This window comes from Macaca fascicularis, chromosome 15, assembly GCF_037993035.2.
Source record: "Macaca fascicularis isolate 582-1 chromosome 15, T2T-MFA8v1.1".
NCBI classification, from domain to species: domain Eukaryota; kingdom Metazoa; phylum Chordata; class Mammalia; order Primates; family Cercopithecidae; genus Macaca; species Macaca fascicularis.
Window position 1 is genome coordinate 124,943,483 of NC_088389.1, and position 18,106 is coordinate 124,961,588.

General features: G+C 40.2%; 1 long non-coding RNA gene across 2 annotated transcripts in view; it reads left to right on the forward strand.

Annotated features, from left to right (window-relative positions):
* Window positions 1-18,106, forward strand: part of LOC102137919 (uncharacterized) — a 226,383-nt gene that overhangs the window by 4,824 nt on the left and 203,453 nt on the right. Inside the window, exon 1 of one of the 2 annotated variants that reach the window (XR_010581654.2) lies at window positions 16,984-17,082. The exons of the other annotated variant lie outside the window; for it this stretch is intronic. This is a non-coding gene — a long non-coding RNA (uncharacterized lncRNA). Of the gene's footprint in view, window positions 1-16,983; window positions 17,083-18,106 lie in introns of those variants that run through there. 2 annotated transcript variants of the gene reach the window in all.

The window sequence follows — 18,106 nt, forward strand, 5'->3', positions numbered from 1 at the left end:
ATTCCCAATGCAATGTAGACACTATATAAATAGTTGTTTTACATATTGTTTTAAAATTTGTGTTATTTTTAATTTTTGAAGATATTTTATCCATGGTTGGATGAATCCATGGATGCAGAACCTATGGATAGGAAGGGCTGACTGTAACTGAGCTCAGAGATTGGCACTGGAAAAGCACTTAAGTAATCAATATTCCAGGAAAGGGTACTTAAAAAGTATCATTGAATCTACATGAGAAGTTTTAAATACAGTTTTTTCCTTTTTAGGGAGTTTGCAGGTCAGGTATAGGCTAGACTGACATCAAGATTCTGACTTCTTTTACTTTGATTTTGAAAACTTGGCTGATAGCAGCTTCACCATTTTAAAATGAACATGAGAGAAGAAATTGTAGAGGTGATGTAATAATTAATTATGACTTTCTAGCATCAATGACTTTATACAAACATTTGATAATAAATGGGAAAAAATGCCCAACCAATGATTTTTAAAATATATGTAAGAAGTGGAGTCAAATATAATTACAGCATTTTGTTTGGTTTTGCTTTTGTTCTTTGCTTTGCTTTTAACAATGAGAATCTATCCAAGGTATTATTAACATTTGATTACTTAGATGCCAAGTTTTGCTTTTAGTTTATAAGGAAACATAGTGGATTTTATCGCTGGATACTACTGGTAGAAACTTTGAATTGATTTTTGAGTGAAAACCAATTTTCATTGAATTGTCAAACCACAAATGCTATATATAATAGCAATTTAGAACAAGAAAAACCTGATTTTGATTAAAATGAGGATAAATAATGAAAAGTCACCACAAAATAAACTTCACACTGTTGCTGGCTTTTGAAGAAAATCATTTAGGTATTAAATCTGTAGATAGAACATCTCTCTGCCTCATGTGATATTTTATTCTTACTTAAAAGGTTTGAGGTATAAAATAATGCATTGTATTTCTTTGTAGATCCTCCTATTTATAGATATGCTATGATGCAAAGTAAATTGGGAAAGGAGATAGCAGGTGGAGTGGCAGCTTACGGCATTCTATAAGTTGGTTAAAAACATTTTCCTCTTAGTATATAAATCTTGGAATTGATCTCTTAACCTTTTTGGTAGCACTAACAGGTGGTTTATTTTATGATATTTTTCCCCTTGGTTTCCCTTTGCTTCCTGTCTTTTTATCACAAAGTTACTCTTCATTTGAATGCTTCTATTGGAACAAATTGCTAGGTTAACAGAATGCAAGTAGACAAGTAATCCTGTCAGGTACAGAATTCAGTGCTGTCAAATTTCTTGTATCGGGGAAAATTTTAGGTAGGTGGAATAAAAATCTTTCCCTTCATATAACAGATCAAAAGTGTCATGTCACAAGCATGAGAACCATTTGTCATATTGAAAGAAAATTCTTTTCTTAAGTTTATGAATAATTACATCGTGAGTGACAATCAAGATAAAAACTGTACTTTTATCTAAGTGCACATGTAATCATGAGTAAAGTGCTTCCTGAAAGATGAGCAAGTATATTGCTTGAAAAATAATCTTACACTTATCTGTCTCACTTAGCAATCAAGCACAAGGAAACGTGTTATTTCTCTAATAATTCAGGTGAGAAAAAATGTGATCAAAGTATGTGTAAAATTCACAGCTTCTGTCTGTGTCTTCATCAGTGGTCAACCCAGAAACTTTCATTTAATAAGACAACTAAGATTAGGTTTGGAATAAAAGAACTGTATGAATTAATTTTAGAATGCTATGTTGTTTGTCTTCTGACTTATGAACTGTATGAATTAATTTTAGAATGCTATATTATTTGTCTTCTGCCTTCATTTAATTCTTATGGAATTTGAATTTTTAGTAAAAAATGGTTCTGAGCAAGTACTGCAGTGGATACAAGATAACTGGATCCTAGCACTGGCTCTTCCATTTACAAGTTGCACCATAGACTTTGACAAGGCATATGATATGGTTTGACTCTTCTCTGTGTCCCCACCCAAATCTCATGTTGAATTGTAATCCCCAGTGTTGGGGGAGGCAACTGGTGGGAGGTGATTGGATCCTGGGGGCAGATTTCCCCCTTGCTGTTCTTGCTGATAGTGAGTTCTCTTGAGATCTAGTTGTTTAAAAGTGTGTAGCACCACCCCCTTCACTCTCTCTCCTGCTGGTCAAGTGAATATGTGCTTGCTTCCTCTTTACCTTATGCCATGATTGTAAGTTTCCTGAGGCCTCCCAAGCCATGCCTCCTGCACAGCCTATGGAACTGAGAGTCAATTAAGCTTCTTTTTAAAAATAAATTACCCAGTCTCAGGTAGTTATTTATAGCAATGAACTAATACAGAAAATTGGGGCAAGAGAGAAGTAGCACATTGCTATAAAGATGCCTGAAAATGTGGAAGTGACTTTGGAACCGGGTAACAAGCAGAGGTTGAAACAGTTTGTAGGGATCAGAAGAAGACAGGAAGATAAGGGAAAGTTTGGAACTTCCTAGAGACTTGTTGAATGGTCGTGACCAAAATGCTGATAGTGATATGGACAGTGAAGTCCAGGCTGAAGTAATCTCAGATAGAGATGAGGAGCTTATTGGGAACTGGAGTAAAGCTCACTCTTGCTATGCTTTAGCAAAGAGACTGGTGGCATTGTGCCCCTGCTCTAGGAATATGTGGAACTTTGAACTTGAGAGAGATGAATTAGGGTATCTGTTGGAAGAAATTTCTAAGCAGCAAAACATTCAAGAGGTGATCTGGCTGCTTCTAAAAGTCTCTGCTTATTTGCATAAACAAAGAAATGACCTGAAACTGGGACTTAACATTTAAAAGGGAAGCAGAGCATAAAAGTTTGGAAAATTTGCAGTGTGGCCATGTGGTAGAAAAGAAAACCCATTTTCTGGGGAGTAACTCAAGAAGGCTGCAGAAATTTGCATAAGTAAAGAGGAGTCGAATGTTAATAGCCAAGACAATGGGGAAAATGCCTCCAAGATATTTCAGAGAACTTCAAGGCAACCTCTCCCATCACAGGCCTGGAGGGAAAAATGATTTTGTGGGCCAGGCTCAGGGACCCACTGTTCTGTGCAGTCTAGGGACATGGCACCCTGCATCATGGTCACTTCAGCTCCAGCCTTGGCTAAAAGGGGCCACGGTACAGCTTGTGCCATTGCTTCAGAGGGTGTAAGCCCCAAGCCTTGGTGACTTCCACATTGTGTTGGGCCTGTGTGTGTGCAGTATGCGAGAGATGAGGTTTGGAAGCCTCCACCTAGGTTTCAGAGGATGTGTGGATGTCCAGGCAGAAGTCTGCTGCAGGGGTGGAGACCTCATGGAGATCATCTACTAGGGCAGTGCAGGGGGGAAATGTGAAGTGGGAGTCCCCACACAGAGTCCCCACTGGGGCACTGCCTAGTGAAGCTATTAGAAGAGGGCCTCTGTCCTCCATATCCCAGAATGGTAGATCTGCTGACAGTTTGCACCATGTGCTTGGAAAAGCCACAGGCACACAATTCCAGCCTGTAAAAGCAGCCATGTGGGCTGTATGCTGCAAAGCTACAGAGGTAGAACTACCCAAGGCCTTGAGAGGCCACCCATTGCATTAGTGTATCCTGGATGTGAGACCTGAAGTCAAAGGAGATTATTTTGAAGCTTTAAAATGTAATGACTCCCCTGCTGGATTTCAGACTAGCATGGGACCTGTAGCCCCTTTGTTTTGGCCAATTTCTCTCATTTGGAATGGGAATATTTACACAATGTCTTTACCTTTATTATATCTTGGAAGTAACCAATTTGTTTTTGGTTTTATAGGCTCATAGGCAGAAAGGACTTGCCTTGTTCCAGATGACATTTTGGACTTGGACTTTTGAGTTAATACTGGAAGGAATTAAGACTTTGGAGGACTGTTGGGAAGGCATGATAGTGTTTTGAAGTGTGAGAAGGACATGAGATTTGGCAGGGACTAGGGGTGGCATATGGTTTGGCTCTATGTTGCCAACCAAATCTCATGTTGAAGTGGGACCTGGTGGGAGGTGATTGGATCATGGGAGCAGATTCCCTCTTGCTGTTCTCATGATAATGAGTGAGTTATCATGAGATCTGATGTTTTAAAAATGTATGGCACTTCCCTCTTCACTCTTTCTCTCCTGCTTTGGTATGGTAAGACATGCTTGTTTCCCCTTCGCCTTCTACCATGACTGTAAGTTTCCTGAGGCCTCCTAGTTATGCTTCCTGTACAGTCTGTCGAACTGTGAATCAAGTAAACCTCTTTTCTTCATAAATTACCCAGTCTCACTGGGCGCAGTGGCTCACACCTGTAATCCCAGCACTTTGGGAGGCTGAGGTGGGTGGATCAGGAGATCAAGAGATTGAGACCATCCTGGCCAACATGGTGAAAACCTGACTCTACTAAAAATACAAAAATTAGCTGGGTGTGGTGACGTGCACCTGCAGTCCCAGCTACTCAGGAAGCTGAGGCAGGAGAATTGCTTGAACCAGGAAAGCAGAGGTTGCAGTGAGCCAAGATTGCACCACTGCACTCCAACGTGGCTACAGAATGAGACTCCATCTAAAAAAAAATTAGTCTCAGGCAGTTCTTTATAGAAGTGTGAGAACAGACTAATACAGCATCTGTTCTTCTGTTTTTTCATCTGTAAAATTGAGGAGATTTGAATAAATGATCCCCTATATCCCTTCTACTTTTGATGCTTTATGAATCCAGGTTAAAGTGTGTGGTACAATTTAAGAAGGCTCCTTTTAATATTTGTATATCCATTAAGGACTCTTAGCTCAGATCTTCAGTATTCATCAATGACTCTCTCTTTCTCTCTTCCTCCTTCTCTCTCTTTACCCTCATTCAGATCAACATATAGAATATTTCCATTACCTAGGAAGTTTCCTGTGTCCTTTCCAAAACAATCTCTTATCACCATTGGCTAGTTTTGCCTCTTCTTGAACATATTAAATGAAATCATACAGTATGTCATCTTGTGTCTGACTCATTTCCCTTAGCAAAATGTTTTGATATTCCTCCAATTTTTGGTAGATATTTTTAGTTCATTCCTTTCCATTGTTATGTACTCTTCCATTATATGAACATGGGATTTGTTTATCCATTCTTTTATTGACGAGTTTTTGGGTAATCTCCAATTGTTGGCTATGAATCTCCTGTATTAGCTTTGAAGCTGTAATGAAACTTTTAGTCATTTCCCTCAATATCACAATATGTCCTCTTAAGTTATTAGTACTTTGGCCACTTCCCAAAGAATGCAAGATCCTTACAAGTTTATTTCCATGTATTTGTCTGTCTCTCACCCTTGTGCCATTGTAGTAATACACTTTTTTTATTGCATATTGTATTTCTACAAGATATTATTATTATCGTAGTTTTTAAAAGCTTTCATTACTATTTACTCATGTTTGCCGTTTCTCTGCACTTCATTTATTCTTGCATTCCCCCTGCTGCTTTTGTTTTCTGATTTTTAATTGCCAATAAGAGCTACAGAAAATCATGAAATGTTTCTTTTTTGTTTCTATATTTAATGTTTAATTGTTTTTGTGCTTATTGTTAGTAACTTTTTGAAACACCTTTCATTCCTTTACATAGAGAGGCTCTTCAGCCAACTTTCTATTCCTTAGTGTATCCTTTTTCTTCCAGACATTTTGTTGTTGATGAGAGCAGAAATTATTTCCCTTATTGGAAAACATTATCAAGCAAAATATTTTATGGGCAAATGCCTCCATAACCTGAAACAATTGAAAGAACTATGGCTTGAAATGATAGAAATTTGATTGGTTTCTAGGTTTCTTGTTGTAGATTTTTTAAGAGAAAAAATATATTAAATCTGTTTTTAAAGTGACTAAGGTAGGCCAGGTGTGGTGGCTAAAGCCTGTAATCCCAGCACTTTGGGAGGCCGAGATGGGTGGATCATGAGGTCAGGAGGTCGAGACCATCCTGGCTAACACGGTGAAACCCCATCTCTACTAAAAATACAAAAAATTAGCCAGGCGTGGTGGCGGGCACCTGTAATCCCAGCTACTCGGGAGGGTGAGGCAGGAGAATGACCTCTACCTGGGAGGCGGAGCTTGCAGTGAGCCGAGATTGCGCCTCTGCACTCCAGCCTGGGTAACAGAGCAAGACTCCATCTCAAAAAAAAACAATAATAATAAAGTGACTAAGCAACTCTACTAAAAATTGTGATGCAAGTGAAAATTGTCCTCAGCTTCTTAGGCTATCACTGGACATTTACTTCACTACTTAGCTTTACCCAAATCATGCTTTTCCTATCCCTTTCTTGCCTAATAGAGACGCTTAATGTTTTTTCTTTTTTTTTCCTGTCAAAAACAAAGTATATTTGTTTTTCCATGCTAACAGTTGATAAAATATTGTCCCACTGAGGCATAAATTAGTAAGAAAATGCCAACTATTAGTTCTCCCAGTTGTTTTTATTGTTTTCTTTTCATTACATTTTACTATAAAGACACATGCACATGTATGTTTATTGCAACACTATTTACAATAGCAAAGACTTGGAACCACCCCAAATGCCCATCAATGATAGGCTGGATAAAGAAAATGTGGGACATATACACCATAAAATACTATGTGGCCATAAAAAAGAATGAGTTCGTGTTCTTTGCAGGGACATAGATGAAGCTAGAAGTCATCATTCTCAGCAAACTAACACAGGAACAGAAAATCAAACACTACATGTTCTCACTAGTAAGTGAGACCTGAACAATGAAAACGCATGGACACAGGGAGGGGAACATCACACACCGGTGCCTGTCATGGGGTTAGGGGGCAAGGGGAGGGGGAGCATTAGGAGAAATACCTAATGCCTGTGGGGCTTAAAAGCTAGATGACAGGGCGGGCATGGTGGCTCATGCCTGTAATCCCCGCACTTTGGGAGGCTGAGGTGGGTGGACCACGAGGTCAGGAGATGGAAACCATCCTGGCTAACAGGGTGAAACCCTGTCTCTACTAAAGATACAAAAAATTAGCCGGGCGTGGTGGTGGGCGCCTGTGGTGCACCTGTAGTCCCAGCTACTCTGGAGGCTGAGGCAGGAGAATGGCGTGAACCTGGGAGGCTGAGCTTGCGCTGAGCAGAGATCTGACCACTGCACTCCAGCCTGGGCAACAGAGAGAGACTCCGCCTCAAAAAACAAAAACAAAAACAAAAAACCTAAATGATGGACAACGGGTTGATAGGTGCAGCAAACCACCATGGCACATGTATACCTATGTAACAAACCGGCACGTTCTACATATGTATTCCAGAACTTAGAGCCCCCCCCCCAAAAAAAACCAAAACAAACAAACAAACAAAAAAGAAGCTACAGATTGAAAGGGCTCACCAATTTAGACTGATGATATCTGTGCTGTTTGAGTTTCTTATGTTTCAGATATTGGCCCTCTATTAGCTGTATAGTCTGCAAATATTTTTTCCCGTTCTGTGGGGCTGTCCCTTCACTTTGTTAATGGTTTACTCTGAAGGAGCGTTTTAGTTTGATGCCTTATTTCTGTCCTTTTTGCTTTTATTGCCTGTGCTTTTTGGTCATATCCAAATCCTCAGGGAATGTTGTGAGGATTTTTCTCTGTTTTCTTTGAGTAGTTTCACAGTTTCAGATATTATGTTTAGATTTTTAATCCATTTGGGTTGATTTTTGTATGTGGTATAAAATATTGACAGGTGACAACGTGCTAGCAGTCTTCCCTCGCTCTCGGCGCCGCCTCGGCCTAGGCGTCCTCTCTGGCTGCGCTCCAGGAGCCCTTCAGCCCGCCGCTGCACTGTGGGGGCTCCCTCTCTGGGGCTGGCCGAGGCCAGAACCGGCTTCCTGTCTCTGCTGGCGGGGAGGTGTGGAGGGAGCGGAGCGGGCAGGAGCCGCGGTTGCCCGCGTGCTCAGGGCCTGGTTCCGGTGGGCGCCGGCTCCGCCGGCTCCGCGGGCTCAGCACTAGGCGCAGCCAGCCAGCGCCTGCTGGGCTTAATGGGAGGCTGAGTCCTGTGCGTGGACCGCAGTTCCCCCTAGGTCGGGTTGTTGGCCACGATGGTGAGTCTCCCTCTTTGTCGCTTCCCCTCTTTTTCTCTTGGTTGTCTGGGAGGAGCTCTCTCTGGCCTGCCAGAGTGTGAGGGCTAGGTGCCAGCGAAGTCCCACAGCAAATGCCAGTGAGAGGTGAAGCTGGCTGGGTTTCTGGGAAGGGTGGGGACTGGGAGAAGTTTTCTGTCTAGCTAAAGGATTGTAAACGCACCAATCAGCACTCTAGTCTAGCTAAAGGTGTGTAAACACACCAATCAGCGCTCTGTCAAAACGGACCTATCAGCACTCTGTAAAACGGACCAATCAGCTCTCTGTAAAATGGACCAATCAGCAGGATGTGGGTGGGGCCAGATAAGGGAATAAAAGCAGGCCACCTGTGTCAGGAGCTGCAATCTGCTTGGTTCTTCGTCTGCGTTGTGGAAGGTGTTTTCTGTAGTTGTTTGCAGTAAATCTTGCTGTTGCTCATTCTCTGGGTCTGCAGTGTTTCTATTCGCTTTAATGCTTACTGTGAAGGCCTGCCTTTTCACTCGTGAAGTCAGCTACAGGAGAAACCCACCGGGAAGAGGGAACGACTTCAGTTGCGCTGCCCTTAAGAGCTGTAACACTCAGTGGGAAGATCTGCAGTTTCACTCCTGAGGCCAGCAAGACCAGGAACCCACCGAGAGGAAGGAACAACTCCAGACCGTGCTGCCTTTTGAGAGATGTAACAGTCACCGGGATGGTCTGCAGCTTCACTCCTGAAATCAGAGAGACTACGAACCCACCAGTAAGAAGAAACTCCGGGCACGTCTGAACTTCAGAAGGTACGAACTCCCCACACACCATCTTTAAGAACTGTAGCACTCACCTCGAGGGTCTGTGACTTCGTTCTTGAAGTCAGCCAAGACCAAGAACCCACCACTTATAGACACAATATGCATTCAATTTCGTTCTCCTTCATGTGGATAGCTAATTTTGCCCCACACTATTGACGATACAGTGCTTTCTCCAATGTGTGTTCTTGGCACCTTGGTCAAAAATTAATTGATCATACAAGCATGGGTTGATCTCTGGGCTTTTACGCTGTTTCATCAGTAAGTTTTTTATGCCAGTGGCATACTATTTTCATTAGAATAACTTTATATTTTGAAATTAGGGAGTGTAATGACACCAGCCTTTTTCTTTTTGCCCAAGATCGTTTTGACTCTTTAGGATCTTTTGTGATTCCACGCAAATTTAAGAATATTTCTTATTTCTGTGAAAAATGACATTGGAATTTTGATAGGGATTACATTGACACTGTAGATCATTTTGGGTAGTATGGACATTTTTGAAAGTGGGGTGTTGAGTTTCCATACTGTAGTATTGTCACTTCTCCATGTCATTTTTAATAATTGCTTTATGTATTTAGGTTCTCTGATGTTGGGTGCATATATAATTACAATTTTTATGTCTTCTTGGTGAATTGACTCCTTTCTCATTATTTGGTGACCTTGTCTCTTTTTACAGTTTTTGATTTAAAGACAATTTTGACTGATAAAAGTATATATACTCCTGGTCTCTGTTGGTGTCTATTCGTATTGAGTATCTTTTTTCATACCTTCAGTTTAAGTCTGTATGTGTCACTAGTAGAGTGAGTGAGTCTCTTGTAGGCAGCATGTGGTTCTTTAAAAAAAAATTATTCAGCTGTCCTGTGTCTCTTGGTTGAATAATTTAATCTGTTTGCATTCAAGGTAATTACTGATAGGTAAGGACTTGCTACTGCTGTTTTGTCATTCGTTTTCTGATTTTTTGTAAGTCCCTGTTTATTCCTCTCTTGCTATTTTCTTTTGGCTTTGTGGTTACAATGAAGGTTGCATAAAATAACTGAGCGTTATAACAGGCTACATTAAGCTGATAATAATTGAACTTTAATCTCACACTTTCACTCCCCTCTTTTATAATTTTGATGTAAAATTTTTAATTTGTTTTTGTAATTTGTATTCTTTAGCAATTGCAGCTACAATTTCTTTTAATAGTTTTGTCTTTTAATCATCACAGTAAAGATATGATTGCTTTACGTGTCACCCATACAGTGTTAGAGAATCTCAGTTTGATTGTGTTACTTAATACCACTGAGTTTTTTACTTGCGTTTTTTCGTCGTTGTTATTAAGTAGAAACCTTCCATTTCAGCTTAAAGAACTGCCTTTAGCCATTCTATAGCAGGGATAATGTTATCCCTAGCAGGATGACTCCCTTAGGATTTGTTTATCTGGGGAAGTTGGAATTCTCTCATTTCGGTTTTCGTCTTTTTTTTTTTTTTTGAGATGGAGTCTTGCTCTGTCGCCGGGCTGGAGTGCAGTGGCGTGATCTCGGCTCACTGCAACCTCTCCCTCCTGAGTTCAAGCGATTCTCCTGCCTCAGGCTCTCCAGTAGCTGGGAATACAGGTGCACGCCATCACGCCCAGCTAATTTTTGTAGTTTTAGTAGAGACGGGGTTTCACTATGTTGACCAGAATGGTCTTAATCTCCTGACTTCGTGATCCGCCCGCCTAGGCCTCCTAAAGTGCTGGGATTATAGGCCTGAGCCACTGCGCCCAGCCAATTCTCTCTTTATTTTTTAAGGACACCTTTGCCAAGTAAAAAATTCCTGGTTGGCAGTTCTTTTTCTTCAGCACTTTGAATATATCACCCCAATCTCTCTTGGCCTGCAGAGTTTCTGCTAAGAAGTCAGCTGAAAGTCATATTGTGGTTCCCTTGAATGTGATATGTTTCTTATCTCTTGCTTTCAATCTTGTTTGTCTTTGATTTTTGATAAATTGATTATGTTTTATCTTGGGGAATTCCTTTTTGAGTTGAATTTGGTTGGAGACTTCTGAGCTTCCTGTATTTAGATGTTGTCATCTTTCCCCAGATTTGGGAAATGTTCAGCCATTTTCCTAAATATGCTTTTTGGGCCTTCTTTATCTTGTTCTGAATCTCCTATTATGTGAATATTAGTTTGCTTGACGGTATCTCATAATTCCTGTAGGCCTTCTTTATTCTTTTTCTTTTTGCTCTTCAGACTGGATAATTGCTAGTTATCTATCTTTGAATTCATTGATTCTTTATTTTGCTTGATCAAGTCTGCTGTTGAAGCTTTCCATTGAATTTTTCAGTTAAATTATTATATTCTTTATGTCTCAGATTTCTATTTGGTTTCTATTTATCATCTCTAGTTCTTTCTCAAATTCTCATTTTGTTCATGAATTAGTTTCAAATTTAATTTTATTTAATTGGAGTTCCCTGAACTTCTTTAAGGGGGTTATCCTGAACTCTGTCAGTCATTTTATAGATCACCTTATGTTCCAGATCTATTATTGGATCTTTATTATTTTCTTTTAGTGGTGTCATATTTCCCTGACTTTTTATAATACCTCCTGTTTGTGCATTGATGCCTCTGTGTTTGAGGACACAGCCACCTCTTCCAGGCTTTGACAGATCTTTACTACTTCGCAGGAAGGAATTATGGATGCATTAGCTGGCAATGACCCTGGACAGGGAGACCTTGGTGTCAGGTTCTCTAGTTGGCCTGTGTGACTTCCTGAGCCCTAAGGTTGAACGGTACTGCTAACTGGACTCTGCAATTCACTCTTGATTAGTTAGGATTGTAGGCTGTCTCCACTGGCTGGACGGTATTGTTTTGAATCTATAGTTGAGCAGGCCTCTGTGCTGAGCTCTATGTCAACTAAAGATTCTGGTGGTGGTGCTCAGCTACACAGGGTGATCAGGGCTAGAAGCCATTATGCCCCAAACATATGGGTGGACTTGATCTTGTCTCCTGGCCTAGGGTAGGCTTAAACAAAGCACCAAGGCTTAGTGGAGTGCCTGGTCAGCTGCTGGTGCTGGGTGGGGCCAGATGTACCCTCTGCAGATAAGTGCTGACTTTCACTTGCCTTCTAGCCTGGGCAATGCTCTAGAAAGCACCAGGTCTAGTCTACATAAGAAAGCTGGCAAGGGATTCGAGCTGGGTAGACCTGTGAACTGTACTTCCTGTGGTACAATGCTGTTGGCTAGTTTCGCTCATATGATTCCTCAGTTAGCCAGAATGCAGAGCAGCTACATGCTGGTCTCTGTGAGATCAACTCCCATTCTTTATTTCTAGCTGACCCTAGGTGATCTAGCCCTGATGGTACTCCTAATGTTTCCTGTGGTATAAGACAAGTGTGAGCCTCCTGTGAAGGGTTCTAGAATGGTGGGAAAGCTGAATGTACACCTCCAACTTTTCCCACTGTGGAAATTGTGGGTCCAGTGAAATCCTCTGTGCGTCATGCTGTGTCAGCTTGGTGGAGGGGTAGCATGCTCAAAATGAACTGTTTCTTACCCTTCAAGCACAGCTTTTCTTAGTTCTGCAGTACAATTGGGTGTCTGTCTCACTCCTGAGTTCTGGGATATTCAGAAAGGTATTCTTGCCTGTGGATAGTTGCTAGTTGGTTTTCCGTGTGGGGGTGTGGAGCTGGAGAAATTCTATTTTGCCACCTTGTGAAGTCATTCTCTGGAATAATTTTGGATTTACATAGAGTTGCAAAGATGGTAAAGACAGTTTCTACACACTCTTCACTCAGTTTCTTCTGATGTTAACCTCTTACATTGCCATGGCACGTTTATTAAAAATAAGAAATTAGCATTGTACAATACCATTACCTAAATGACAGGCTATATTTAAGCAGTTTTTCATTTTTGAGAGGAAGTCTCGCTCTGATGCCCAGGCTGCGGTGCGATCTTGGCTCACGTCTACCTCAACCTCCTTGTTTCAAGTGATTCTCATGCCTCAGCCACCTGAGTAGCTGGGATAGTAGGTGCCCAACACCACGTCCAGCTAATTTTTGTATTTTTAGTAGAGACTGGATTTCGCTACGTTGGCCAGGCTGGTCTCAGACTCCTGACCTCAGGCGATCTACCTGCCTTGGCCTCCCAAAGTGATGGGACTATAGGAGTGAGCCACTGCGCCTGGCCCACATTTCGCCAGTTTTTTTTTTTTTTTTTTTTTTTTTTTTTTAACTAATGTCTTCTCTTTGTTCCCAGGTACCATCCAGGATCTCATATTGTGTTTAGTCTTCATGTCTCCTTAGTCTACTTCAGTCAGGGACAATCTCTCTGTCTTCCCTGGCTTTGTCACTTTGAAGACCGCTGACCAGATATCTTTTAGAATGTTCATCAATGATTTGGGTTAATCTGATGTTTTCTCTTGATTAAAGTGGGGTTGTAAATTTTGAGGAAGAATTTCACATAATTGAAGTGACCTTCCCATTGTGTCATGGTGGTGTGAGGTAGCCATATGACTTTTCATTTTTGATGTTAACCTTGATTACTTGGCTATGTTGGTGACTTGGTTTCCTCCACTACAAAATTACAGTTTTTACTTTTCCATATTCCATTTCTTAAAAGTCAGTCATTAAGACCAGCCTGCAAGACTGGGCACAGTGGCTCATGTCTCTAATTCCAGGACTTTGAGAGACCAAGGTGGGCAGATTGCTAGAGCCCAGAAGTTCAAAACCAGCCTGGGCAACATGGTGAAACCCCACCTCTACGAAAATTACAAAAATTAGCCAGGTGTGGTGGAGTGCACCTGTAGTCTCAGCAATGTGGGAAGCTGAGGTGGAAGGATGACTTGAGTCTGGGATGTTGGGGTTGCAGTGAGCTGTGATTGTGCCAATGCACTTCAGCCTGGGTGATAGAGCAAGACCTTGTCTCTAAAACAAAAACGAAAACTACAAAAACACGACTAACTTGCAAGTCACATGAGGGGTATTCAACTTCGCCATAATTCAAAATCACCACAGTAATTAACAAATATTTTAAAGAATTTTTCATTGGTTATCAAATTCTGGGTTGATAGGTTTTTAAAACTCTTTTATGATTCCAAAAGTGTTACTTCATTTCTTGCTTGCATGGTTTCTGATATGAAGTCAGCTCCCATTCTTAACCTTGTTTCTTTTTTTTTTTTTTTTTTGAGACGGAGTCTGGCTCTGCCGCCCAGGCTGGAGTGCAGTGGCCGGATCTCAGCTCACTGCAAGCTCCGCCTCCCGGGTTCACGCCATTCTCCTGCCTCAGCCTCCCGAGTAGCTGGGACTACAGGCGCCGCCACCTCGCCCGGCTAGTTTTTTGTATTTTTAAAGTAGAGACGGGGTTTCACCATGTTAGCCAGGATGGTCTCGATCTCCTGACCTCGTGATCCGCCCGTCTCGGCCTCCCAAAGTGCTGGGATTACAGGCTTGAGCCACCGCGCCCGGCCCTTAACCTTGTTTCTTGTTGGGTAATGTCTTTTTTCCTCTAGCTTCCTTCAAGATTTTTCTCTTTTGAGAAAAATGAGAGGTTTTCAGTTTTTGTGTTAATTTCTCTTTGTCTCTGGTTTTCAGCAATTTGAACACATTCCATATCACTTTAAGAGTTCTTCATCAGGGGTCACTGGACATGTGTCACAATTAACAAACATTCTCCAAATGTGTTCTGTTTCCTCCAGGAAGCCAGCGGGAAATACAGCAAATTGCCTCTCCTTCTTCTTTAGCAAAACAGGTGTCAGAGCAATGCAAGATTTGACTGGGACAGCTTTACTTCATTAACAATTAGAGTGAGCTGTTTATCTTTCTAGTAGAAACCCAGTAATAGATACTAAAATTATTTGGAGCTAAATAAGTGTAATGGTAGTTTTCATTTAAATTTTGCTATACGGTGGCTTATAACATCTTACCTGTACACAGTTCCAAAAGCAGAAAACCTAAATTAAATTAACATTAAAAATTAACATAGATGTATCACTATAGGTTCCCAAAACCATCATAAATGACTATTTTACATCTCTGAGTTCTTATATGATTTTTCCTTTAACTATGTCATAAGACCTAAGACTATGGTGTGAAATATATACCTACTATAAAAAAGTAAGCCTTCCTCCTAGTGTCAACAGATTGATAAAAGCAAAATAGACAAAACAACAACCAAAAATGCCCAGAAATCCTATATATATAATTTTATATATATATAAAATTTTATATATATAAAATTATATATAATATATTATATATAAATATACATAATATATATTTTTATATATGTATATATTTTTTGAGATGGAGTCTTGCTCTGTTGCCCAGGCTGGAGTGCAGTGGCGCAGTCTCAGCTCACTGCAACCTCTGCCTCCTGGGTTCAAGCAATTCTTCTGCCTCAGCCTCCTGAATAGCTGGGACTACAGGCGCCCAGCACCACGCCTGGCTATTTTTTTTTAAAAAATATTTTTATAGATACGGGGTTTCACTGTGTTAGACAGGATGGTTTCGATCCTTTGATCTCGTGATCCGCCTGCCTTGGCCTCCCAAAGTGCTAGAAATCCTATTTTTAAATGCATATTTGCATTAATAACAACCTGTGATCTATTGATGTATGTATTCATGCATTCTCTATATGTAAATGTCTGTCCAAAATGTGACTCTCTCTCTATATATATAAAACTTTTAAGTTTGGGTTACCTGTGCAGGTTTGTTATATAGGTAAACTCGTGTCATAGGGGTTTGTTGTACAGATTATTTCGTCACTCAGGTATTAAGCCTAGTACCCAATAGTTATTTTTTTGTACCCCTCTCCCTCCTCCCACCCTCCACTCTCAGGTAGGCCCCAGTGTGTGTCATTCTCCTCTATGTATCCATGTGTTCTCATCGTTTAACTCCCACTTGTAGGTGAGAACATGTGGTATTTGGTTTTCAGTTCCTGTGTGTGTTTGTTAAGGATAATGCCTCCAGCTTCATCATGTTCCTGAAAAGAACATGATCTCATTCTTTTTTATAGTTGTATAGTATTCCAGTATTCCACGGTGTATATGTACCACAATATACTAAATTTTAGTTTATTACAACTTATATGCAACATACAATGGCAAGATGAATCAAATCAGGAGATAAACAAACGAATGTGAAAAGACAGCAGTTTTTTCCTGTTTTATTCTCTGCAGATGTAATTTTTAATGAGAATACATTTTATTGCATTAGTAGTGGTTTTAGAAGAGACATCAATATGATGCCTAGGCTGGTCTCAAACTCCTGGTCTGAAAAATGCTCCCTCCTCAACTTCCTAAAGTGGTAAACTGTACTTCCTGAGGGCACAGAAAAGTGATATATGAAGCAAGTGAAATTAGTATTACTGTTTTTTCTGTTATTCTTTATTAGTAAAGCCTTTATTAGGGTTTTTTTAGTCTTTCCTTAGTTTTCATGTGTCCAAGCTCCTTTCTCTTTCATTTCACATGCGCACACATATAATAACATACACTTTTGAACATCAAAAGTTGAATGATGAAAGAGTATTCATGAGCCCAAATCAACCTGTACCTGACTTTTTTTTAATTCCTCTCAGAGTTAGCCTGTGGAAAGGTGGCGGGTTTCATTGCATTATCCCCTGCAGATGGAAAGTCAATTACAACATGTGTAATTGCTTCAGTCCTGATTTTCTACCTGCATTTTCTGCTTTGGGGTTGTTTCACCTGACCAAGGCAGTTTCTGTGGCAGCAGGTCCTATCTCTCTTGGCCAGGTCCACTGACAAAGCCACTTTGCTGAGTGGCCAATTTGCTGATGACTATTCTGTTAAATTTGTTTCTGTTACCTATTTAAGGTTGACTAATTTTCATGTGTCATAGTCACAGCAAATGTAGGATGTTTGGTCTATCTCTGACCTGGCTTTCTGCTTTGACAGATGGAAACTAAAAGAGAAAAGGAAAAACTGGTGGTGCAAAAGATGAACATATTTATATGAGTTTATTCTTGAATAAAATGATTTATTTTTAAAATATATTCTTGATATGATTTGGCTGTGTCCCCACCCAAATCTCATCTTAACTTGTAGTTTTCATAATCCCCATGTGTCGTGGGAAGGACCCAGTGGGAGGTAATTGAATCATGGGGGACAGTTACTCCCATGCTGCTGTTCTCATAATGGTGAGTGAGTTCTCACGAGAACTGATGGTTTTATAAGAGTCTTTTTGCCCGTTGCTCAGCACTTCTCCTTCCTGCCATCATGTGAAGAAGGACATATTTGCTTCCACTTCTGCCATGATTTTAAGTTTCCTGAGGCCTCCCCAGCCAAGGTGAACTGTGAGTCAATTAAACGTCCCTTTTATAAATTACCCAGCCTCGAGTATGCCTTTATTAGCAGTGTGAGAACAGACTAATACAATTCTTCTGATGAATATATTCTTCTCATTGATAAATGCTTGATGTAAATACTTAATTTTTCCTCTAGCTGCCTTCAAGATTTTTCTTGTCTGTGGTTTTCAGCAATTTGGTTATATTTCGTATCATTTTTATGAATCTTCCATAGAGATCAGTGGATACATGTGGCACAAAGAACATGGGATTTAAGAATGTACTCCTGAATAGCATATTTCACATATATATTAAGTTAGTATTCTTAAATACAAATACTTTCTTGTGAATATATTTTGATTAGTAAAAATGTATTAATAAATATTAATTCATGCATATTCTTCTTATTCAAAAATATGTTCTTATAAATATATTAATTGCTGCCTCTCTCTTCTCCCTAGTCCCCAAAGGTAACATCAGGGGCCAGAACAGAGACACAGAAATGTTCCTTAACATGTCAAAATGAAATATTGTCTATTAAAACAGAGGAATTAAAATAAACAAGAGAAGTTGGGCATTGGTCAGCTGATGCTTGTAACCTCCAGTTCTCAGCTTTTCCAGGAAACTTGGTTGGACCCTTTTCTTGTGTTCAGCTGTCAGAAGCTAAATGTTCCCTTCCTCTCTCTCTTTGCAGTCTGTTCGTGACATTTGGTATTCCTAACATGCCCACTTGGAGGAAACTGCCAGCTTAGGCCAACCGGGGCGAAATGCATGCACTTCTAAAGTCATAAGCCCAATAATAATTTTCAGAAGGAGGCACTCATTCACTTCAGCTTATAAACTTGCAAATCTGTAGATTCATTAGTCTATCACTTACATGGAAAGATAAAATTTATATTTAATTTTGAGACTTGATGTTCTTGAAAATTTTCAAGTCAACATTTGTTTTTGTTGTGCACCTCTGTCAAAAGATAAATACATAGTACGTAATCATTATTTATTTGTTAATAATATACTCTGCATGGTCTCACAT